Source organism: Globicephala melas, chromosome 4 (genome assembly GCF_963455315.2).
Source record: "Globicephala melas chromosome 4, mGloMel1.2, whole genome shotgun sequence".
Taxonomy (NCBI): Eukaryota; Metazoa; Chordata; class Mammalia; order Artiodactyla; family Delphinidae; genus Globicephala; species Globicephala melas.
Genome location: NC_083317.1, coordinates 56,064,738 through 56,089,186, shown reverse-complemented (window position 1 = coordinate 56,089,186; position 24,449 = coordinate 56,064,738). Strand labels below are relative to the sequence as shown.

The following is a 24,449-nucleotide window of genomic DNA, read 5'->3' as shown; positions in this document are numbered from 1 at the left end:
AGGGATTCTGGTGGGAGGCGGGGAGGTAAGGGAGACAGACAGAAATGCAAATAATTGCAGCAGCCTTGCAAATGGTAGAATAGAGATGGTTTAAAACTCTAGGGGAGACAAGAAAACCAACTGGTGCCTGGGAAGGCACATTGAATAAAGTCAGATGGATTGGAGTTTACCAAGTCAGCATGATTTGGAGGGGAGAGAAGGGAGAGAAGTTCAATCTAGGAAGAGCTAAAAGCACTGCGAAAAAAAAAAAAATCTACAAACAATAAATGTTGGAGAGGGTGTGGAGAAAGGGGAACCCTCTCACACTGTTGGTGGGAATGTAAATTGATACAGCCACTATGGAGAACAGTATAGAGGTTCCTTAAAAAACTTAAAATAGTTTTACCATATGACCCAGCAATCCTACTACTGGGCATATACCCAGAGAAAACCATAAGTCAAAAAGAGTCATGTGGGCTTCCTTGGTGGTGCAGTGGTCGAGAGTCCGCCTGCCGATGCAGGGGATGCGGGTTCGTGCCCCGGTCCGGGAAGATCCCACATGCCGCGGAGCGGCTGGTCCCGTGGGCCACGGCCGCTGATCCTGCGCATCCAGAGCCTGTGCTCCGCGGCAGGAGAGGCCACAGCAGTGAGAGGCCCGTGTACCGCAAAAAAATAAAAATAAAAAGTCATGTGCCACAATGTTCATTGCAGCACTATTTACAATAGCCAGGACATTGAAGCAACCTAAGTGTCCATCGACAGATGAATGTATAAAGAAGATGTGGCACATATATACAATGGAATATTACTCATCCATAAAAAGAAATGAAATTGAGTTATTTGCAGTGAGGTGGATGGACCTAGAGACTGTCGTACAGAGTGAAGTAAGTCAGAAAGAAAAAAACAAATACCGTATGCTAACACATATATATGGAATAAAAAAAAATAGTTCTTAAGAACCTAGAGGCAGGACTGGAATAAAGACACAGATGTAGAGAATGGACTTGAGGATACAACAAGGGGGAAGGGTAAACTGGGATGAAGTGAGAGTAGCATTGACATATATACACTACCAAATATAAAATAGATAGCTAGTGGGAAGCAGCCGCATGGCACAGGGGGATCGGCTCGGTGCTTTGTGTCCACCTAGAGGGATGGGATAGGGAGGGTAGGAGGGAGACGCAAGAGGGAGGAGAAATGGGGATAAATGTATATGTATAGCTGATTCACTTTGCTATACAGCAGAAACTAACACACCATTGTAAAGCAATTATACTCCAATAACGATGTTAAAAAAAAAAAAAGAAAAGCAAGGGAATGGTATCACAAAAGTTAGATAGTGTTTGCCTGTGGAAAGACAGGGGCTGTGATGAGAGGGGATTCAGGAGGCTTTCAATCACAGGCTCTGATCTGTTTCTTAACTTGGGTGGAGGTCTTCAGGGGTCAATTTTCTTCTTCTTTAAATTGTGTGTGTGTGTGTGTGTGTGTGTGTGTGTGTGTGTGTGTGTGTAGCCTCCATACTCTTTGACATATTTTACAATATAACATATATAGCAATACACAGTGATGTACAGTATGTAATAAAATGTTTCCATACAAACTACAAAAAAAAAAAGAACTACTTTGCTACATTTAAAGTTTTCAGAGTGGGTGAAATGGGAAGATATTTGACGTTTGATCTTCTTTTTCCCTTCCTAAATGAAAAACCAAACCTGTAATAGTAAACATCTAATTTATTGGATTATGTTTTACTCTTACACAACTTCCAGAAAATTGAAAAGGCATTTATCACCCCAGTTTCCTGCAGTGTACATTATTGAACTGTTTCTCTTTTGCAGTGTTGTAGCAAAAAGTATTTAAATATTGACATGTGCATTTTGATTATGTCTGACAGGCAGCTTTATACTGATAGTTCAACTGGTTGCATTTTTTTTTCTGCAACTTCCGACATTATTAAACTTTGTGGCTGTCGGCCTGCTTCGAAAGAGAGCATCTTGTCAGTAAACCTTTTGGATTTGCTCTATGTGAAATTAGGAGGACAAGGGAAGGGCTGAAGAAGAGATAATACATGAAAATACTTAGTATAAGTTTCCTGCACTAATAACCACTCAATAAATGGTAGCTACTAATACTATCAATTTCATTACTTTAGGGAAATAAACATCTTATTCCAGGAGACCAGCAATGGGCCTGATTAAGTCTGCAGTGTTAGGGCTGGAGAGAAAGGGACAATTTTGCCAGCAGTAGTCTCTTCAAGTCCTTTAGAAAGGATAATCTGATTCAGTCTTTGAATTTAACCTCTAATTCTCAATGAACAGCAAAAATTGAGAGTAACGTTTCCTGGGTAATAAAAAGGAGCTGCTTTTTAAGTACAAATGACAAGAGTGGTGACTGAAATCTAAAAAATATCTATATATTATACTATGTATTTGCTATGTACCATAACCTTGGGAGGCACTTAGAGTTATTGAAGCACTAAGTAATTGTCTTTAAAGGGAAACATAAAAGCTATTCAACCTCATGCACTACGTGATTGATTTTTTACCAATACCCAGAAAAAACAGTTTCTACTTTGAAGCTATTGGGTAATTCTACTTAAATGTTAAAATAGTGGGCTTGCTTGCTGTTCCATTCTTGACGAAAGCTAATTGTTATTAACAAATAGCATTACCTAAAATTTTAGAGGTGGATTTGTTATAATTTTAAAATGTTTTTAAATCAGGGAAAATCTAAAGTCTTCAAGTGAGAAAATTAGGGAATATGTTGAAAATTGATCATAAATTCATTTATGTTTTACTTATATATGTTTTAATCTGAGAAAAATTAGTATCAAAAGTTATTCCTTTCCCTTAAAAAATTTGCTAAGTGCATGCTATGTGGTAGGCTTGGCAAAAAAATAAATAAATTAAAGTGAAAAAGACAGTCCCAACTCTTAAAATGTTTATAATCTGATAGCATATTTAGCAGTAAATTTACATTTTCACATAGTTATGTGATGTTTTACAAATTTTTTTTTGAAAATTCAGGTAGTCAGTTTGGAAATATCTCTGTTTTCCCTGAATAATAAAGTGCTGAATTATAAAATGTAGGTCCATCTTATTGTGTGACACTTACCTACAATGTTCAGTGTGCAACTCTTGATTTTAACTTGACACTGTACTCTCACTCCTAAAGCCTATTCAAGTGATCAGAATGTTTTTTGTAAAAGAACAAATAGAATAAGAAATTTCATTGGTAACAGCAAAGGTGGAAACACATAATACAGCCTAGAAACATGGTCATGGAAACATGAGTTTTAAATAATTCTTCCTCAGCATTAAAAATGGAGTCAACTCATAGAAATCACATAAGTAAGTAATTATTTGTACCAAAGGCCATAGAAGGTATTGATTTTATTGAGTTTTATATGAAATGTGGGCACTAGTTTCTTTAGAACTCAATTGTCATAACCTGACTCTCCAGAGTTCTGTCTTAGACCATATGTTAAATTTCAAATTGAAGAAACGCCAAACACTGAGTTTCAAATGTGCAAGAGGGGCAAGAGGTGGGGGACAGGAGAGGGAAGATGGGCTTAGGAAGGAGCAGAGAGTCCAGGTAACAATGACCAAGAGAATTTGTGTTCATTTCAGCTATCATCTCACCACTAACAGGAGTCTAGCTCAACCTGTAACACTTCCAGTCTACAAAGTATAACATAGAAATATAGTTTATAAGGAAACCTGGTTGCTGGGTAGTTTGTTCTTATATATGGCTTCATAGAGGGATGCATTAAATACCAACATAAATACTGACCAATTTACAAACTGCTGCTAATTTGGTATAGTTTCCAATGTCACTCTGTATATCCTAAAGTATATTAACTAGTAAATTGCAGTGGGATTCATGTGAAAATATTCATTTTCTCTCAGTAAATACATTAGAATTAGCCCACCATACCAGAAAATTCCTCCCAATTCTAATTAAGGCATATTAGATATGCATGAATTAACATGGGCATGATAAATGCCAAATAAATTAATAACTATCGACCACTAATATATGAAGAGACAGCAGAAAAATTGAAAAAGATTAAAATACACTTTGGGAAGAGGCAGTTCCCACCTTGTTTATTCAACCATGGAGAGCTGAGTTGTTTTTCCTCATATTTTTGAGATTCACATAAATTTGTATCATCCATATGTTCAACAGCTCACCATCAGCTTTAAGTACAAATGACAAGAGTGGTGACTGAAATCTAAAATCAGTTTCTTCTCTACTTGATTCTCCTTTATTCTTTTCGAAATTGAAGCTTGAGACATACCAAAGTATGGATGTAAACCCTTCAAAAATATTTTTTTAATTATTATATCTCTAGGAGCATAAATAACTCTCCCATGATGATTATTTGCCAGTGTTAAAGTGTATTTGCCAATAGTGGTATTAAAAACAAAACCAGAAAACACATAAAAAGGCTGTGTTGATATTAGAAACAGTCCTGGGGGTGAGTGGAAGATATAAAGTGAACATTTGAATATCAAATAAGGTTTCATGACAGTATACCTACATATAAATTTTAGGCCTTAGAAAGCAATAAATATTGCACTTAAGATTCCCAACAGGGCTTCCCTGGTGGCGCAGTGGTTGAGAGTCCGCCTGCCGATATAGGGGACACGGGTTCGTGCCCCGGTCCGGGAAGATCCCACATGCCGCGGAGCGGCTGGGCCCGTGAGCCATGGCCGCTGAGCCTGCGCGTCCGGAGCCTGTGCTCCGCAATGGGAGAGGCTGCAACAGAGAGGCCCGCGTACCGCAAAAAAAATAAAAAAAGATTCCCAACATGAGCTTCAAAGACAATTTTGCTTTTGGCTGGATGCTGTCTCCACACATACAAAGTCCCAGTGAACTTCCTGAAAAAGGCGGATCCAAGGAACGACCTATATTTGTTTTTGCACACTGAAGTAAAAACTCACACGTTTTTTAAATATACCATTTTATTGGTAATTTTTTACCAACCGCAAGAATATGAATGTGTTTAAGCACCCACACACTGAGTATAATTCATACTAAGAATTAGCTTAAATCTCAAGATCCATGAAAGAGATGTTTGTAAGCTCCAATCTCCTCAATTCTCTAATTGCATTTGTAATAAAGCTGTTATCATGCTTTTAAGTTGCAATTATAGCTATAAGATATATACTTATTGATTGATCTTGATAATTAAGGGGCACTAAACCATGAGACACTCACAGAGTTGACCTGGTTCAGAGTTTTTTAAATTATTTATACTATAGGCTGCACAAAAGAAGACACCAGGTTTACAAATATGTGCACCAAAACTAGGGCCACTGACTGGGACTTATAAAAAGTAATTATCCCTACGCAGACTAATATGCACAAATCTAGTATCTCTTAGCACTGTTAATAAAATACTAGTTCATTTTAAACTCTTACTTAGATATTTCATTGTAAATACAAATGCTCAAAATTTTTTCTTCTCTGATGCAATGTTTATGAGTCTAGTGATAGAACTTTGAAAGAGCCATGTGCCCATGGCTAACTACAAATTTTGGAATATAAAAGCAGATTCTATCAAAAGTTTGTCCTTCGGACAGACTCAGTAAAATGTTCAATTTGTAAACTTCTGCTCATCGTATAAATTACTGAAAAGGTGACACATAGTTAACGTTACATGGTGGCAGAAATTCTAAAAATTATTTTCAAAATATAAGAACGTAACTGGGCAGAATTGCCTATAATTCTTATAAAAAGTCATTAGCTTCCTGCCACTTTCAGTGTCACCTTAATAAACTAACAGTTTCCATGTGATCACAGATGCTTACATGTTTATGTGCTGGAGCAAACTCACACCAACCACAGAGAAGCTTGAAATGTACCTTCCCTTTTTTTTAAATTAATTAATTTACTTATTTATTTTTGGCTGCACTGGGTCTTCATTGCTACGCATGGGCTTTCTCTAGTTGCGGCGAGCAGGGGCTACTCTTCGTGCGGTGCACGGGCTTCTCATTGCGGTGGCTTCTCTTGTTGCGGAGCACGGGCCCTAGGCATGTGGGCTTCAGTAGTTGTAGCACACAGGGCTCAGTAGTTGTGGCTTGTGGGCTCCAGAGCGCGGGCTCAGCAGCTGTGGTGCATAGGCCCAGCTGCTTCGTGGCATGTGGGATCTTCCCGGACCAGGGTTTGAAACGGTGTCTCCTGCTTTGGCAGGCAGGCTCTCACACTGTGCCACCAGGGAAGCCCTACCTTCCTTTTAAAGCAAACAAAAGGTGACTTTCCAGGAGTTCTGAGTGATCACAGCACACTCCCCAGAACACACACACACACCTTTCTGAATGACTTGGACAGCAAAACACCCCCTCCTCCACCGTAAGTCATACTTGTGGCTAAGAAGCTTTAAATCCCATGGCCCCCTTTCCACATGCGACTTCATGCAGTAAGGGCCTGTATGAAGCTGCACCATCATTTGGTCTAAGCAACCTGGATCTTTAGGTCACACTGCATGAGTTTAAGTCACCACTCTGCTATTTACTGGCTGCATAATCTTCGATACGTCACTTCATCTCCCTGAACCTCAGTTTCCTCTCTCTACAAAAATATATAATTTTAACTATCTCATAAATATGTTATGAGAATTACATAACCTTAAACATGAAAAATTCTTGGCACCAGGTAAATGATAAATAAATGCTAATTATTGCCTTTTCTCCCTCTCTGTATGTATGTGCATATAAGTACTGTTGTTAAAATATGTATGTTTATTTAAATATGAATCTATATATTTATATATCTTTATACATGTATAGATATGATACACAGACATATATGCATACATGTATATATACATATAGTATATCAGTGATCAGCAAACTTTTCTGTAAAGAGCCAGATCGTAACTAGTTTAGGATTTGAGGGCTACGCATTCTTCATGGCACCTACTCAACTCGGCTACTGTTGTGCAAAGGCAACCATAGATAAAACATAAGCAAAGGAGCTTGGTTGTGTTGCAATAAAACTTTATTTACAAAAATAGGTGGAGACTAGATTTGGCTGATAGATTGCAAACCCCAATAGAGACAATATGTGTAGTGCGGATGCTGCATATATTGTGCATGTACTTATGGGTATACAGATAGATAGATACAGATTAAATATGCTTTTTCTAAAATTTGATTTAGTATATTTTTATGGGCTTGTTGGATATCTGTATGTTTGTGTGAGAGGGTCTTGTGAATATTTCCCCAAATGAACCTTGGAGAAATGTGTCTGAGTATTTTATTTATAATGGAAATTTCTTTCACAAAGCACAAGTTCTCTGCTACATAATTTGCCAAGTACAAATATTTTTTATAGTCCTCTGAAGATGCAAAATTTCCCCACATTGGTAATGATAATAAAATGTGAGTAATAATCATAACCATAATTTTTTAGCATGTACTATATGCTAGATGCTGTATGAAGACTGACGTACATTACATAGATGCTAACACCTACAGTGCAACTAGACACCGTCCCAATTTTACAACAGGAAATAACAGCTACTTCAACTAAGAATTGATGCAAGGAGCAGTTCTGTTTTCTGTTTACACAGTCACAGGGTTTTAGAGCTCTAAAATACTTAGTTTATTCTCTAGATCAAAATTTGCTTTCTTCTCCCCTACTCCATTACTCCATTTTGCATATGAGGAAACTGCAGCCAAGAGAGGTAAAGTGATTAGTCCAAGATTCCTAGGCTAGTGAAAGGAAGGCCTGGGACTTAAGCTCATTGCAAGTTTTACATGTAATTGCAATGGACTGAGCTCTTAGTCAAATGTAGTGAATGAGAATTCTTCATTTCATATCAAAACTACAAGGTCTGCTGCCTAGCTTGATTTCACTTATCCAAAGTTATAGAAAGTTTAAAGCCATACAAACATGCAAGGAAAAAAAAATCAGTCTTCATCAGATTTTAAGATTTCTTTGGAAGTCACAGCACCTATTTGAAAGAATATTCCCTTAGGCCCTCTTTTAAATTCTCACTGTATTTATTTCTTCTTCATTCAGTAGCTGATCTTGTATAGGACCTTGTATAGAATTAATGCAGCCTCTTGGCCTGACTGTAGACCCAGGTCCCACTACTCTGATAAGAACATCTCCTTGAAGGCATTAGTGTCCTCTCTCAGAACCTGCCACTGCCCCCCAGCAGCATAATGAACCCAGGCCTATTTACACTCGGGTCTCTGATCTTTGCAGCTATGCAACAAGAGTATTTCCCAACAATTAGCCTGCAGCCCATTAATACTCTGTCTTTAGAAAATCCCCGCAGAGAAAGAAAAAAATCACTCTGTTGAAGAAACCGGAATATTGAACTTGTTGCCTCTTTCTTTACCTACTGATTCAGAGTTATTCATTTCTTTGATGTTCATTGTACTATTGTTAATTCAAATATATCAAAAATAGTTTAATTAAAAGTGTGAGAACTGGCAGACCTTCAAGATGGCAGAGGAGTAAGATGTGGAGACCACCTTCCTCCCCACAAATACAGCAGAAATACATCTACATGTGGAACAACTACTACAGAACACCTACTGAGCGCTGGCAGAAGAAATCAAACAGCCCAAAAGGCAGAAAAACACCACGTATCTGGGTAGGGCAAAAGAAGAAAGAAAAAACAGAGACAAAAGAACAGGGACAGGATCTGCCCCTCTGGGAGGGAGCTGTGAAGGAGGAAAAGTTCCCACACACTAGGAAGCCCCTTCACTGGCAGACATGGGGTGTGGCAGGGGAGAAGCTTCGGAGCCACGGAAGAGAGCACAGCAACAGGGGTGCAGAGGGCAAAGCTGAGAGATTCCTGCACAGATGATCAGTGACGACCAGCACTCACCAGCCCGAGAGGCTTGTCTACTCACCCACCAGGACGGACGGGGTCTGAGAGCTGAGGCTCTGGCTTCGGAGGTCAGATCCCAGGGAGAAGACTGGGGTTGGCTGTGTGAACACAGCCTGAAGGGGGCTAGTGCACCACAGCTAGCCAGGAGGGAGTCCGGGAGAAGGTCTGGACCTGCAGAAGAGGCAAGAGACCATTGATTCAGGGTGCGCAAGGAGAGGGGATTAATAGCAACGCTTAAAGGAGATCCAGGGATAGGCGTGAGCCACGGCTATCAGTGCGGACACCAGAGACAGGCATGAGACATTAAGGCTGCTGCTGCAGCCACCAAGAAACCTGTGTTCAAGCACAGGTCACTATCCACACCTCCCCTCCTGGGAGCCTGTGCAGCCCGCCACTGCAAGGGTCCTGTGATCCAGGGACAACTTCCCCAGGAGAACACACGGTGCTCCTCAGGCTGGTGCAACGTCATGCCGGCCTCTACAGCAGCTGGCTTGCCCCGCATTCCAAACCGCTCCCTCCCCCGGCCTGAGTGAGCCAGAGCCCCCTAATCAGCTGCTACTTTCTCCCGTTGTGGAGCACAGGCTCCGGATGCGCAAGCTCAGCGGCCATGGCTCACGGGCCTAGCCGCTCCGCGGCATGTGGGATCTTCCCAGACCAGGGCACAAACCCGCATCCACTGCATCAGCAGGCGGACTCTCAACCACTGCGCAACCAGGGAAGCCCAGCTGCTACTTTAACCCCGTCCTGTCTGAGAGAAGAACAGATACCCTCAGGCGACCTACATGCAGACGCAGGGCCAAATCCAAAGCTGAACCCCAGGAGCTGTGCTAACAAAGAAGAGAAAGGGAAATCTCTCCCAGCAGCCTCAGGAGCAGCAGATTAAATCTCCACAATCAACTTGACACTTGACGTACCCTGCATCTCTGGAATACCTGAAAAGACAATGAATCATCCCAAAACTGAGGCGGTGGGCTTTGGAGGAACTGTAGACTTGGGGTTTGCTTTCTGCATCTAATTTGTTTCTGGTTTTTGGTTATCTTAGTTTAGTGTTTACAGTTTATTATCATTGGTAGATTTGTTTATTGATTTGGTTACCCTCTTCCTTTTTTTAATATATATATATTTTTTCATTTTTCTCTTTTTGTGAGTGTGTGATTTTGTCTGTATAGCTTTGCTTTTACCATTTGTCCTAGAGTTCTGTCTGTTTTTTTGGTTTTTTATTTTAGCATAGTTTTTAGCACTTGTTATCATTGGTGGATTTGTTTATTGGTTTGGTAGCTCTCTTCTTTCTTTCTTTCTCTTTTTTATGACTTTTAAATTTTTTTAATAATATACATATTTATTATTTTAATAACTTTATTTTATTATTTTTTTCGGTCTTTTTTTTTTCTCCCTTTTCTTCTGAGCCATGTGGCTGGCAGGGTCTTGGTGCTCCAGCTGGGTGTCACACATGTGCCTCTGAGGTGGGAGAGCTGAGTTCAGGACACTGGTCCACCGGAGACCTCCTGGTTCCACATAATATCAAACGGCAAAAGTTCTCCCAGAGATTTCCATTGCAACGCAAAGACCCAGCTCCACTCAACAACCAGCAAGATACAGTGCTCGACACCCTATGCCAAACAACTAGCAAGACAGGAACACAACCCCACCCATTAGCAGAGAGGCTGCCTAAAGCATAATAAGGTCACAGACCCCCAAAACACACCACCGGACATGGTCTTGCCCACCACAAAGACAAGATCCAGGCTCATACACCAGAACAGAGGCACCAGTCCCCTCCACCAGGAAGCCTACACAACACACTGAACCAACCTTACCCAGTGGGGGCAGACACCAAAAAGAACGGGAACTATGAACCTGCAGCCTGCAAAAAGGAAACCCCAAACACAGTAAGTTAAGCAAAATGAGAAGACAGAGAAACACACTACAGATGAAGGATCAAGGTAAAAACCCACCAGACCAAACAAATGAAGAAGAAATAGGCAGCCTACCTGAGAAAGAATTCAGAATAATGATAGTACAGTTGATCCAAAATCTTGGAAATAGAATGGACAAAACAGAAGAAACGTTTAACAAGGACCTAGAAGAACTAAAGAGCAAACAGACAATGATGAACAACACAATGAAAGAAATTAAAAATTCTCTAGAAGAAATCAATAGCAGAATAACTGAGGCAGAAGAACGGATAAGTGACCTGTAAGATAAAATAGTGGAAATAACTACCACAGAGCAGAATAAAGAAAAAATAATGAAAAGAATTGAGGACAGTCTCAGAGACTTCTGGACAACAATAAACGTACCAACATTCGAATTATAGGGGTCCCAGAAGAAGAAGAGAAAAAGAAAGGGACTGAGAAAATATTTGAAGAGATTATAGTTGAAAACTTCCCTAATATGGGAAAGGAAATAGTCAATCAAGTCCAGGAAGCGCACAGAGTCCCATACAGGATAAATCCAAGGAGAGACACACCAAGACCCATATTATTCAAACTATCAAAAATTAAATACAAAGAAAATATATTAAAAGCAGCCAGGGAAAACAACAAATAACATACAAGGGAATCCCCATAAGGTAAACAGCTGATCTTTCAACAGAAGCTCTGCAAGCCAGAAGGCAGTGGCAGGACATATTTAAAGTGATAAAAGGGGAAAACCTACAACCAAGATTACTCTACCCAGCAAGGATCTCATTCAGATTCGAAGGAGAAATTAAAACCTTTACAGACAAGTGAAAGCTAAGAGAATTAAACATCATCAAACCAGCTTTACAACAAAGGCTAAAGGAATTTCTCTAGGCCTACAAGACTTACAATAACAAACCCAAAGACCTACAATAACAAGAGAAGTAAAACACCTACAATAAATAAAACCCAAAACAATTAAGAAAATGGTAAAAGGAACATACATATTGATAACTACCTTAAATGTAAATGGATTAAATGCTTCACCCAAAAGACACAGACTGGCTGAATGGATACAAAAACAAGACCCATATATATGCTGTCTACAAGAGGCCCACTTCAGACCTAGGGACACATACAAACTGAAAGTGAGGTGATGGAAAAAGATATTCCATGCAAATGGAAATCAAAACACAGCTAGAGTAGCAATTCTCATATAAGACAAAATAGACTTTAAAATAAAGACTATTAGAAGAGAAAAAGAAGGACACTACATAATGATCAAGGGATCGATCCAAGAAGAAGATAAAACAATTGTAAATATTTATGCACCCAACATAGGAGCACCTCAATAACATAAGGCAAATACTGACAACCATACAAGGGGAAATCGACAGTAACACAATCTTAATAGGGGACTTTAACACCCCACTTTCACCAATGGACAGATCATCCAAAATGAAAATAAATAAGGAAACACAAGCTTTAAATGACACATTAAACAAGATGGACTTAATTGATATTTATAGGATATTCCTACCAAAAACAGTAGAATACACATTCTTCTCAGGTGCTCATGGAACATTCTCCAGGACAGATCATATCTTGGGTCACAAATCAAGCCTTGGTAAAATTAAGAAAGTTGAAATTGTATCAAGTATATATATATATTTTTTTTTTTAATAAATTTATTTATTTATTTTTGCCTACATTGGTTCTTCATTGACGTGCATGGGTTTTCTCTGGTTGTGGATAGCAGAGGCTACTCTTCGTTGTGGTGCGCAGGCTACTCACTGAAGTGGCTTCTCTTGGTGTGGAGCATGGGCTCTAGGTTCATGGGCTTCAGTAGTTGCATCACGCAGGCTAAGTAGTTGTGGTGCAAGGGCTTAGTTTCTCTGTGGCATGTGGGATCTTCCCAGACCAGGGATTGAAACCATGCCCCCTGCATTGGCAGGCAGATTCTTAACCACTGGGTCAACAGGGATGTCCCAATCAAGTATCTTTTCCGACCACAAAGCTTAAAGACAAGATAACACTTACAGGAAAAAATCTGTAAAAAATACAAACACATGGAGGCTAAACAATACACTACTAAATAACCAAGAGATCACTGAAGAAATCAAAGAGGAAATCAAAAAATACCTAGAAACAAAAGACAACGAAAACATGATGACCCAAAACATATGAGATGCAACAAAAGCAGTTCTAAGATGGAAGATTATAGCAATACAATCCTACCTCAAGGAACAAGAAATATCTCAAATAAACAACCTAACTTTACATCTAAAGCAATTAGAGAAACAAGAAAAAAAAACCCAAAGTTAGCAGAAGGAAAGAAATCATAAAGATCAGAACAGAAATAAATGAAAAAGAAATGAAGGAAATGATAGCAAAGGTCAATAAAACTGAAACCTGGATCTTAGAGAAGATAAACAAAATTGATAAACCATTAGCCAGACTCATCAAGAAAAAAAGGAAGAAAAATCAAATCAATAGCATTAGAAATGAAAAAGGAGAAGGGACAACTGACACTGCAGAAATACAAAGGATCATGAGAGATTACTACAAGCAACTATATGCCAATAAAATGGACAACCTGGAAGAAATGGACAAATTCTTAGAAAAGCACAACCTTCCAAGACTGAACCAGGAAGAAATAGAAAATATAAACAGACCAATCACAAGCACTGAAATGGAAACTGTGATTAAAAATCTTCCAACAAACAAAAGTCCAGGACCAGATGGCTTTACAGATGAATTCTATCAAACATTTAGAGAAGAGCTAACACCTATCCTTCTAAAACTCATCCAAAATATAACAGAGGGAGGAACACTCCCAAACTCATTCTACGAGGCCACCAACACCCAGATCCCAAAACCAGACAAAGGTGTCACAAAGAAAGAAAACTACAGGCGAATATCACTGATGAACATAGATGCAAAAATCCTCAACAAAATACTAGCAAACAGAATCCAACAGCACATTATAAGGATCATACACCATAATCAAGTGGGGTTTATCCCAGGAGGCAAGGATTCCTCAATATACCCAAAACAATCAATATCATAAACCATATTAACAAGTTGAAGGAGAAAAACCATATGATCATCTCAACAGATGCAGAAAAAACTTTCAACAAAATTCAACACCCAATTATTGTAAAAACCCTCTGGAAAGTAGTCATAGAGGGAATTTACCTCAACATTATAAAGGCCATATATGACAAACCCACAGCCAGAATCATTCTCAATGGTGAAAAATTGAAATCATTTCCTCTAGGATCAGGAAAAAGACAAGGTTGTCCTCTCTCACCATTATTATTCAACATTGCTTTGGAAGTTTTAGCCACAGCAATCAGAGAAGAAAAAGAAATAAAAGGAATCCAAATCGGAAAAGAAGAAGTAAAGCTGTCACTTTTTGCAGATGACATTACACAATACATAGAGAAACCTAAAATTGCTACCAGAAAACTACTAGAGCTAATCAATGAATTTGGTAAAGTTGCAGGATAGAAAAGTAATGCACAGAAATCTCTTGCATTCCTATACACTAATGATGAAAACTCTGAAAGAGAAATTAAGGAAACACTCCCTTTTTCCATTGCATCAAAAAGAATAAAATACCTAGGAATAAACCTACCTAAGGAGACAAAAGACTTGTATGCAGAAAATTATAAGACACTGATGAAAGAAACTGAAGACGATACAAACAGATGGAGAGAAATACCATGTTCTTGGATTGGAAAAATCAACATTGTGAAAATGACTATACTACCCACAGCAATCTACAGAGTCAATGCAATACCTATCAAACTACCAATGGCATTTTTCACAGAACTAGAACACAAAATTTCACAATTTGGGTGGAAACACAAAAGACCCTGAATAGCCAAAGCAATCTTGAGAAAGAAAAACAGAGCTGGAGGAATCAAGCTCCCTGACTTCAGACTACAAAGCAAGGCTACAGTAATCCAGACAGTATGGTACTGTCCCAAAAACAGAAATACAGATCAATGGAACAGGATAGAAAGCCCAGAGATAAACCCACGCACATATGGTCACTTTATCTTTGATACAGGAGGCGAGAATATACAATGGAGAAAAGACAGCCTATTCAATAAGTGGTCCTGGGGAAACTGGACAGCTACATGTAAAAGAAGGAAATTAGAACACTCCCTAACACCATACACAAAAATAAACTCAAAATGGATTAAAGACCTAAATGTAAGACCAGACACTAACAAACTCTTAGAGGAAAACATAGGCAGAACACTCCATGACATAAATCACAGTAAGATCCTTTTTGACCCACCTCCTAGAAAAATGGATATAAAAATATATATATAAGCAAATGGGAACTAATGAAACTTAAAAGCTTTTGCACAGCAAAGGGAACCATAAACAAGATGAAAAGACAACCCTCAGAATGGCAGAAAGTATTTGCAAATGAAGCAACTGACAAAGGATTAATCTCCAAAATTTACAAGCAACTCATGCAGCTCAATATCAAACAAACAAACGACCCAACCCAAAAATTGGCAGTTAACCTAAATAGACCTTTCTCCAAAGACGATATACAGATTGTCAACAAACACATGAAAGAATGCTAAACATCACTAATCATTAGAGAAATGCAAATCAAAATTACAATGAGGTATCACCTCACACCAGTCAGAATGGCCACCATCAAAAAATCTACAAACGATAAATGCTGGAGAGGGTGTGGAGAAAAGGGTACCCTCTTGTAACATTGGCGGGAATGTAAATTGATATAGTCACTATGGAGAACAGTATGGATGTTCCTTGAAAAACTAAAAATAGAACTACCATACAACCCAGCAATCCCACTACTGGGCATATACCCTGAGAATTCCATATTTCAAAAAGAGTCATGTACCACAATGTTCACTGCAGCTCTATTTACAATAGCCAGGACATGGAAGCAACCTAAATGTCCATCGACAGATGAATGGATATAGAAGATGTGGCACATATATACAATGGAATATTACCCAGACATAAAAGGGAATGAAACTGGGGCATTTGTAGAGACGTGGATGGGCCTAGAGACTGTCATACAGAGTGAAGTAAGTCAGAAAGAGAAAAGCAAATATCGTATATTAACACATGTATGTGGAACCTAGAAAAATCGTACAGATGAACCCGTTTGCAGGGCAAAAATATAGACACAGATGTAGAGAACAAACGTACCGACACCAAGGGGGGAAAGTGGCGGGGGGTGGTGGTGTGATGAATTGGGAGATTGGGATTGACATGTATACACTGATGTGTGTAAAATGTATAACTAATAAGAACCTGCTGTATAAAAAAGTAAATTAAATTCTAAAATTTAAAAAAAAATCATTCTGAAGAACCTAAGGGCAGGACAGTAATAAAGATGCAGACATACAGAATGGACCTGAGGACACAGGGAGTAGAAGGGTAATCTGGGACGAAGTGAGAGAGTGGCATGGACATATATACACTGCCAAATGTAAAATAGATAGCTAGTGGGAAGCAGCTGCATAGCACAGGGAGATCAGCTCAGTGCTTTGTGACCACCTAGAGTGGTCAGATAGGGAAGGTGGGAGGGAGACACAAGAGGGAGGAGATATGGGGATATATGTATATGTATAGCTGATTCACTTTGATATAATGCAGAAACTAACACACCACTGTAAAGCAATTATACTCCAACAAAGATGTTAAAAAACAAAACAAAATGAGCCACCAAGATAGTTCATGCCATAAAAAAAAAAAAGTAAGAACCCATAGGATAAAACCAATGGACCAATGCATTTTTTAATTAGTAAGAAATAAATATTTCCATAAGAATTTCAGTATGTTTAGCTATTAAATGTACACTCCATGAAGAAACACACATATTATATAGTCTTTGAACATTAAAATGATACTCAGAATTTAAGTTTTTATATGCTTTATGTTTCACATTTATTAAAGAATAAAGTCAACTTTCTCTATATTTCTCTCCTGAAGTAACTTTCATTTTGTCAGAAGTTCAATTATTATGGCACACAGTCCCTACTTTTGGTGTTATAAACTGGGCTTTTCAATCTATACTCCAGCTCTAGTTTGACCTTAAGCTATAGTAAAGTTTTTCCCTCCGTACACAAGGATTTGTTTCTATTATATACCAGTAGCACCCAGGCCTCTAACTGCCTCCCTGAAGACAACTTATAATACCCTAAAAATCACCCCTACTAAAATAATCAGGAGACCAAAGCAAAATAAGCACATTTGTCATTGTTTTTCAATATTATTGAATCCTTAACATAGCCCTGAAAAAGTTTTAGTAAACATGCTTTTTTGCAGTAGTTGACAATTTTAGAGAAAAAGAAATGCTCCCCACCCCACTACCATCCTCCTTTGTTAATAGAGAGCTTTTGGTTTTGCTTTTGTTTCTTTTACTTGCTTATGTTATTTATTTGCTTTGTTTTTATTTTCTTATAAGAATTTTGAATATCTTTCATTTTGGTTATACCTTAGATCTTAACTTTCTCAAATTTTAATCAAAATGCTATTTTTGGTGTTATTTTAATTATAAACACACTCTTACTCCTTGGCCTGTTTTCTACCAAAGTGAAACAAGTTGTGGCGTTTAATATTTAATTTAAAAGTACCTTGGGGCTTCCCTGGTGGCACAGTGGTTGAGAGTCTGCCTGCCGATGCAGGGGACACGGGTTCGTGCCCCGGTCTGGGAAGATCCCACATGCCGCGGAGCGGCTGGGCCCATGAGCCATGGCCGCTGAGCCTGCGCGTCCGGAGCCTGTGCTCCGCAACGGGAGAGGCCACAACAGTGAGAGGCCCGCGTACTGCAAAAAAAGTACCTTGAACTACATTGTATACCTTTAAACTGGTTTCTCACTCTCCCAGTTAGCAACACATCTTGCTTGAACATTGTGATTCTCAACTCACAAAAATAAAGTCGTAAAAAGATGTTTTACCAGTTACCCAAATATTTATTCTATATTTAATTCATTTTTTCAACAAATATTTCTTGAATAATTATCATATTCAAGGCACCATGCTAAGCACTGGTCATTCTGGGAATAAAATAAACGTGGTGCCCTCCTCTCAGAGTTTACAAGCCAATGAGAAAGAGAAAGAATAGTCAAGATAACTAATAAATAAATATAAATTTTCAAACTGTAAAAATTTCTATGGGGGGAATTTCAGTGACAGAAAAGTGGGGACTTAACACAAATGAAAGTATTAGAAAGTGGTGCTGATCAGGTATCACTTGAACTGAAACTGAAGGGATGGAAAGGAGTTAGTCATTGAAAACGGGAAGTAAAAGAGCTTCAGGAAAAGAGAGTCATCTGTACAAATAGATGTCCCCAGTGTGGATGACAGCTGGGCATCTCTGAAACATTAAAGATATCCAGGGTGATAGGGACATGGTAGTCAAGGAATGAGGAGATAAGGTTGAAGAGGTAAGCAGGGAGTCTGTAGTTTATTATAAAGGATTCAGATTTTTTTTTTCCCCTAAAGTAAACCTTCGGAAAATGTTTTAAGTTGGAAAGTGACATAACCAGATTCACACATCCAGATATAAAGATGTAGATATGTACACATACATACATATATTAAATTTTTAATCACTATACTTGTTCTTTGGAAATGGATTGGAGATAGACAACTATGGAAGCAGAGAGGCCTTTTGGGAGACTATTCTAGAAGCTCTGCTGAGAGATCATGGGCACTTGGACAAGGATGGTGGCAGCAGGGATGGGAGGAATAGACCAAATTCAATACATATTTTGGAGGCAAAAATTAAAGAAATTTCTGAGAGATTGGATGTGGAAGATGAGGGAGAGAAAGGAAACAAGGGACACTGTATCTTTCATCCACTTGGATCGGAAGAGATTGAGTGACTATGAGGCTGAGCCTTAAAAATTTAAAAAGAAGTATGTAGAGTTTGGAGTTGTAGAAGGAAAAGCAGCTGTCCTTTAGCAAAAGAAATGTTCTCCTAATGTCTGCATTAAATACAAGGTGAAAATCAGTAACAAGAGCCTTCTTAGTTTGAATTTGCACCTTAGCACCCAAGTTTGCAGTTCCTTCAGCCACTCTTAATGATTTAAAGAACCTTGGGAATTCTCTGGTGGTCCAGTGGTTAGGACTCGGCACTTTCACTGCCAGGCCCAGGTTCAATCTCTGGTTGGGGAACTAACATCTCACAAGCCACGGGGTGCAGCCAAAAAAACTAAAAAAAAAAATAAAGAACGTTTACACAACTCTGATATCCAGAGTCATGGCTACCCAAAAGGTTGGGGACAAAAAAAAAAAAAAAAGGATGGGGACATGTCAAAAGAACAAATGAGGCTCTGCAGCAAATGTGCCCTTTCTTTTTTTAAGTTAGAGTTGATATGGTTAACATAATATGAGTTCCCAAGGATGCTCACATCCTAATCCCTGTGAATATGTTGCTTTACATGATAAAAGTGATTTTTCAGATGTGATTAAGTTAAGCATCTTGACAGTGGGAGATTATCCTGGATTATGCATGTGGGCCCAACATAATCACAAAGGCTTTTTAAGAGGAAGGCAGGAGGGTCAGGATCAGAGAGGAGATATGACAACAGAGGCAGAGGTAGGATTGATGCAGGGCCACAAGCCAAGGAATGTGGTCAGCCTTTAGAAGCTAGAAAAGACAATAAAACCAATTCTCCCCAAGAGCATCCAGAAGGAACGCAAGCCTCCTGATGCCTTGATTTTAGCCCAAGATTAATTTTTGGACATCTGACCTCCTGAACAGAGAATAAATGTGTGTTGCTTTAAGCCACTGAGTTTGGGATACTTTGTTACAGAAGCAATAGGAAAGAAAGCAGTTAGCTTTCTGGCACATGACTGAAGGCCTCCTAATCCTACGAACAATTCAAAACCAGGTATGCAGTAAGGAGATCGACCTCCTGGATAGATCTCCACGCTCACGAAAAAATACAGAGCCTCTGGAGTGAGGTTATTAAAAATGTGATTGCAGTTTCAAATTTGATTTTTAAATGGAATCGAGATTGACTTTTTTTTTTTTTTTTTTTGGGTTTGAGGGCCCCTCACTGTTGTGGCCTCTCCCGTTGCGGAGCACAGGCTCCGGACGCGCAGGCTCAGCGGCCATGGCTCACGGGCCTAGCCGCTCCGCGGCATGTGGGACCTTCCCAGACCGGGGCACGAACCCGTATCCCCTCCATCGGCAGGCAGACTCTCAACCACTGCGCCACCAGGGAAGCCCAAGATTGACTTCTTTTTGTTTTGTTTTGTTTTTTGGGTTTTTTTTTTGAGATTGACTTTTGATGGTATAGTTATTTTGAGTATATTTGACCACCACAGAACAACTGTTCATCCAAACAAAATAAAGGTGCTCCTATTGGAACAAATATAGATTTCCTGCAGATCTTGTTAAATATCTACATTGATAATCACCACAAAGTCAAAAAAGTACAGAAGAAAACTCCTATAGGGCATTTACTAAAAATGTTAAGTTGATTAGAGGAATGTTTTAAGAGTATGAGGTCAATCAAGAATGTAAACTTTAGGGGCCTTGCCTGGTGGCACAGTGGTTGAGAGTCCGCCTGCCGATGCAGGGGACACAGGTTCGTGCCCCGGTGCGGGAAGATCCCACATGCCGCGGAGCGGCTGGGCCCGGTGAGCCATGGCCGCTGAGCCTGCGCGTCCGGAGCCTGTGCTCCGCAACAGGAGAGGCCACAGCAGTGAGAGGCCCGCGTACTGCAAAAAAAAAAAAAAAAAAAAGAATGTAAACTTTATAATGAATGACCTCAAGGTTGACTTTTAGTTTTCTTTTATGTTGACCTGTCCTTCAAAGGAAAGTGAGACAATTTTTTAGAGTAGAAAGAGGCAAGTGCTGGGAATATTGGGAAACAGTCTTCTAATAGAAGGAACATGAAGGGAAAAGTCAGTCATGTATCCATGGCTTGAAGGGAAAAGAGTAAATTAGAGAGAGAAGGACTGGAGTTGTACACCTCACAACCCTGCCCATGAGTCCTCTGCTTGGCCATCTGTCCCCTTCCTCAACTCTTATCTCAAATTTAATGTGGAAAATAAGAAAAAAAGACCAAGAGGTAAAGAAGAAAAAATAGCATGATGGAAGGATAATTCTATTTATTTTCAGCCACTTCAATTTGGACAAGGCTGCCCTACCAAAGCACTCAATTGGCTGAAGGGGAAAAGTGAACAAAGGAAGAATCGAAAGGACAGTAGAAGCATAAAAGATCAATTAGCTTCCTCATACAGTCTAGAAACAATGAATCTCAAAGGAATAATCCAGAAATATTCTTTTATTTGTTCATTTAGCAGTATGTCCAGTTGTTACTATCCCAGATGCTGGGGACATGGGGAGGGGGAAGGTTGAGATTAGGGAGTAGACAAGCTAACCCTTCCCTGTGGGAACAGGGACCTGATCATTCTTATTCACCGTTGCACACCCAGCACCGAGACATAACAGGTGCTCAATAAACATGTGCTAAATGAAGAAGAAATACAGTGAAGTCAAGGCTAGCCATTCTTACGGAGAAAAGACAGAAAATGAAAGAGTTGATACAACACATGATACTAATCAAATCAATGATACAGGTAATATTTATCTTGGGGTAAGAGAGCAGAGAATTTTGCTGTTTCACACCTGAAATAGCAGTGTTTAGTAGCCATTCCCCTACAATACATGTTAACCTAGCAGTTCTCACTGTATTGGGAGCATTGCTGGTATGTCAGTGCCTAAAACAGCACTGTCCAATACAGTAGCCATTAGTCACAGATGGCTATTCAGATTTAAACTAATTAACATTTAATTTAATTTAAAATTCTGTTACTCTTTTGCATTAGGCACAGTTCAATAGCCACAGGAGCCTAGTGGCTACTATCATCATAGAAAATTCGATTGTACAGCCCTCTTCCACACCATGCTACATTAAAACATAAAAGTAGCCAGAATTTTATAAATGAGAGAAATAAGACATGGTGTATACACACACACACACACACACACACACACACACACACACACACACACAGAGCTAAATCGTTCCATATCAACTCAGCATCTAGAGGAGGCAAATCAACTTTGTTTCTGATAAATCTCACTTCCTCACAAATACAGCTGAACCTTGAACAACCCAGGTTTGAACTGCATGGGTCTACTTATATACAGATTTTTTTCAATAAATATATTGGAAAATTTCTTGGAGATTTGAGACAATTTGAAAAAAATTCATAGACAAACTATATAGCCTAAAATATCAAAAAATTAAGAAAGAATTAAGTATGTCACAAATGCATAAAATATATGTAGGAACTAGCCAATTTTATCATTTACTGCCATAAAATATACACATATCCATTATTAAAAAGTTAAAATTTATCAAAACTTATGCACATAAACCCTTACAGATTATTAATTCATTAGTGTATGTGCTATGCTACAATGAAGCAACTGTGTAAATTACTAGGCTACCATAAAGCAATCATATAGCTGCTTCTTCGTTATCAATGCAAGAATCATTATACCTGTAAATAAATATGAATTTCTTTTTCACATTATTTTTTTTTTCATTGTTTTTTTTTGGTCCTGCCACACAGCATGCCTAATCTTAGTTCTCCGACCAGGGATCAAAAAAGTGCCCCTTGCAGTGGAAGCTCGGAGTCCTGACCACTCGACCACCAGGGAATACCAATTTATTTCATTTCTGATGTCTAGCATTAGTAGTACATATAACATCTACAGTTTTTTGTATCATTTAAGACAATAATGGGGGCTAAAGTCGACAAGGTGCTAGCAGGGGGCATGAGGGTGGTTCAGTCCTGACATGGCACGGGGCTCAGAGGCTCTGCTCCTCTCCCCACCGGCTGTGATGCTTCCCCGGGCGTGGCAGGCCCTTCCCTTTTCAGGGACCCCTCCTCACCCAGTTACATTCACTTTCCTCTCTTCACAGAGATTTACTGATTCTCTGAGGATTCATAGACTTCACAGCTGATGAGGTGGACCTGATTTGAGCCCTGACTTGGAAGATCATGCTGAAGACGCCTCTCATGACCTCCCCCCTGGACACTGTGACAGAGGCTGACGTGGCCATCGCAATGGCTCTGATGGGCGGTATCGGTTTCATTCACCGAAACTGCACTCCAGAGTTCCAGGCCAACGAGGTCGGAAGGTCAAGGAGTTTGAACAGGGCTTCTTCACGGACCCTGTGGTGCTGAGACCCTCACACACCGTAGGCAAGGCGCTGGAGGCCAAGATCCAGCATGGCTTCTCCGGCATCCCCATCACTGAGACGGGCACCAGCAAGCTGGTGGGCGTCGTCACCTCCCAAGACATCGACTCCCTCACCGAGAAGGACCACACACCCTCCTCAGTGAGGTGATGACACCGTGGAATGAGCTGGTGGTGGCTCTAGTGGGTATGACACTGAAAGAGGCAAATGAGATCCTGCAGCACAGCAAGAGAAGGAAGCTGCCCATTGTTAATGATCAAGACGAGCTAGTGGCCATCATTGCCCGCACTGACCTGAAGAAGAACCAGGATTACCCTCTGGCCTCCAAGGATTCCCACAAGCAGCTGCTGTGTGGGGCGGCCATGGGTACCCATGAGGATGACAAATACCACCTGGACCTGCTCACCCAGGCGAGTGCCAACGTCATAGTGCTGAACTCATCCCAAGGGGACTCTGTGTATCAGATCACCATGGTGCACCACATCAAGCAGAAGTATCCCCACCTCCAGGTGACTGGGGGAAATGTGACAGCAGCTCAGGCCAAGAACCTGATTGACGCTGGTGTGGACAGGCTGCGTGTGGGCGTGGGCTGTGGCTCCATCTGCATCACCCAAGAAGAAGTGATGGCCTGTCGTCGGCCCCAGGGCACTGCCACGTACAAGCGGCTGAGTACACCCGGCGCTTCGGGGTGCCAGTCATAGCCGATGGTGGCATCCAGACCGTGGGGCATGTGGTCAAGGCCCTGGCCCCTGGAGCTTCCACAGTGATGATGGGCTTGCTGCTCGCCACAACCATGGAGGCCCCTGGAGAGTACTTCTTCTCGGATGGTGTGAGGCTCAAGAAGTACCGGGGCATGAGCTCGCTGGACGCCATGGAGAAGAGCAGCAGCAGCCAGAAGCGCTACTTCAGCAAGGGAGATAAGGTGAAGGTCATGCAGGGCGTCGCGCGCTCCATCCAGGACAAAGGCTCCATTCAGAAGTTCGTGCCCGACCTCACAGTGGGATCCAGCACGGCTGCCACGATTTTGGTGCCCGTAGCCTGTCTGTCCTGAGGTCCATGTACTCAGGAGAGCTCAAGTTTGAGAAGCAGACCATGTCAGCTCAGATGAAGGGTGGTGTCCACGGCCTGCACTCTTATGAGAAGAGGCTGTACTGAGGACGGTGGTGGAGGCCAAGGTGGCAGAGGCTTTGTGTCCCAGGGTCCCTCTTTGGGCACAGCCTCCCTCCATAACTGAGTCGTCCACAGATTTGCACTACTGGTTCCTCAGCTCCTATCCAGGGAGAGAGGAGGGGAGGCCCTGAGGCTCTGTGGCCCCTCTCTGGGCTTCCGCCACAGGTTCAGGACTGCTCCCAGGCCGGGCTGCCCTGGGAGCCCCCCCAGGTTCCTCCTTCTTCAGTTCCCCTGAGCCCAGCCAGCCTGGGCTCTCAAGCCCTGCGCCTGCCTCAGGTCTTTCTCATTGCAGCCTGCTCCAGCCCG

The 24,449-nt window shown here is 40.5% G+C and overlaps 1 pseudogene; it reads left to right on the top strand.

Annotated features, from left to right (window-relative positions):
* The window catches only part of LOC115842166 (inosine-5'-monophosphate dehydrogenase 1-like), a 184,371-nt pseudogene extending 160,232 nt beyond the window's left edge, over window positions 1-24,139 (top strand).
* Window positions 24,140-24,449: the final 310 nt, after the last annotated feature.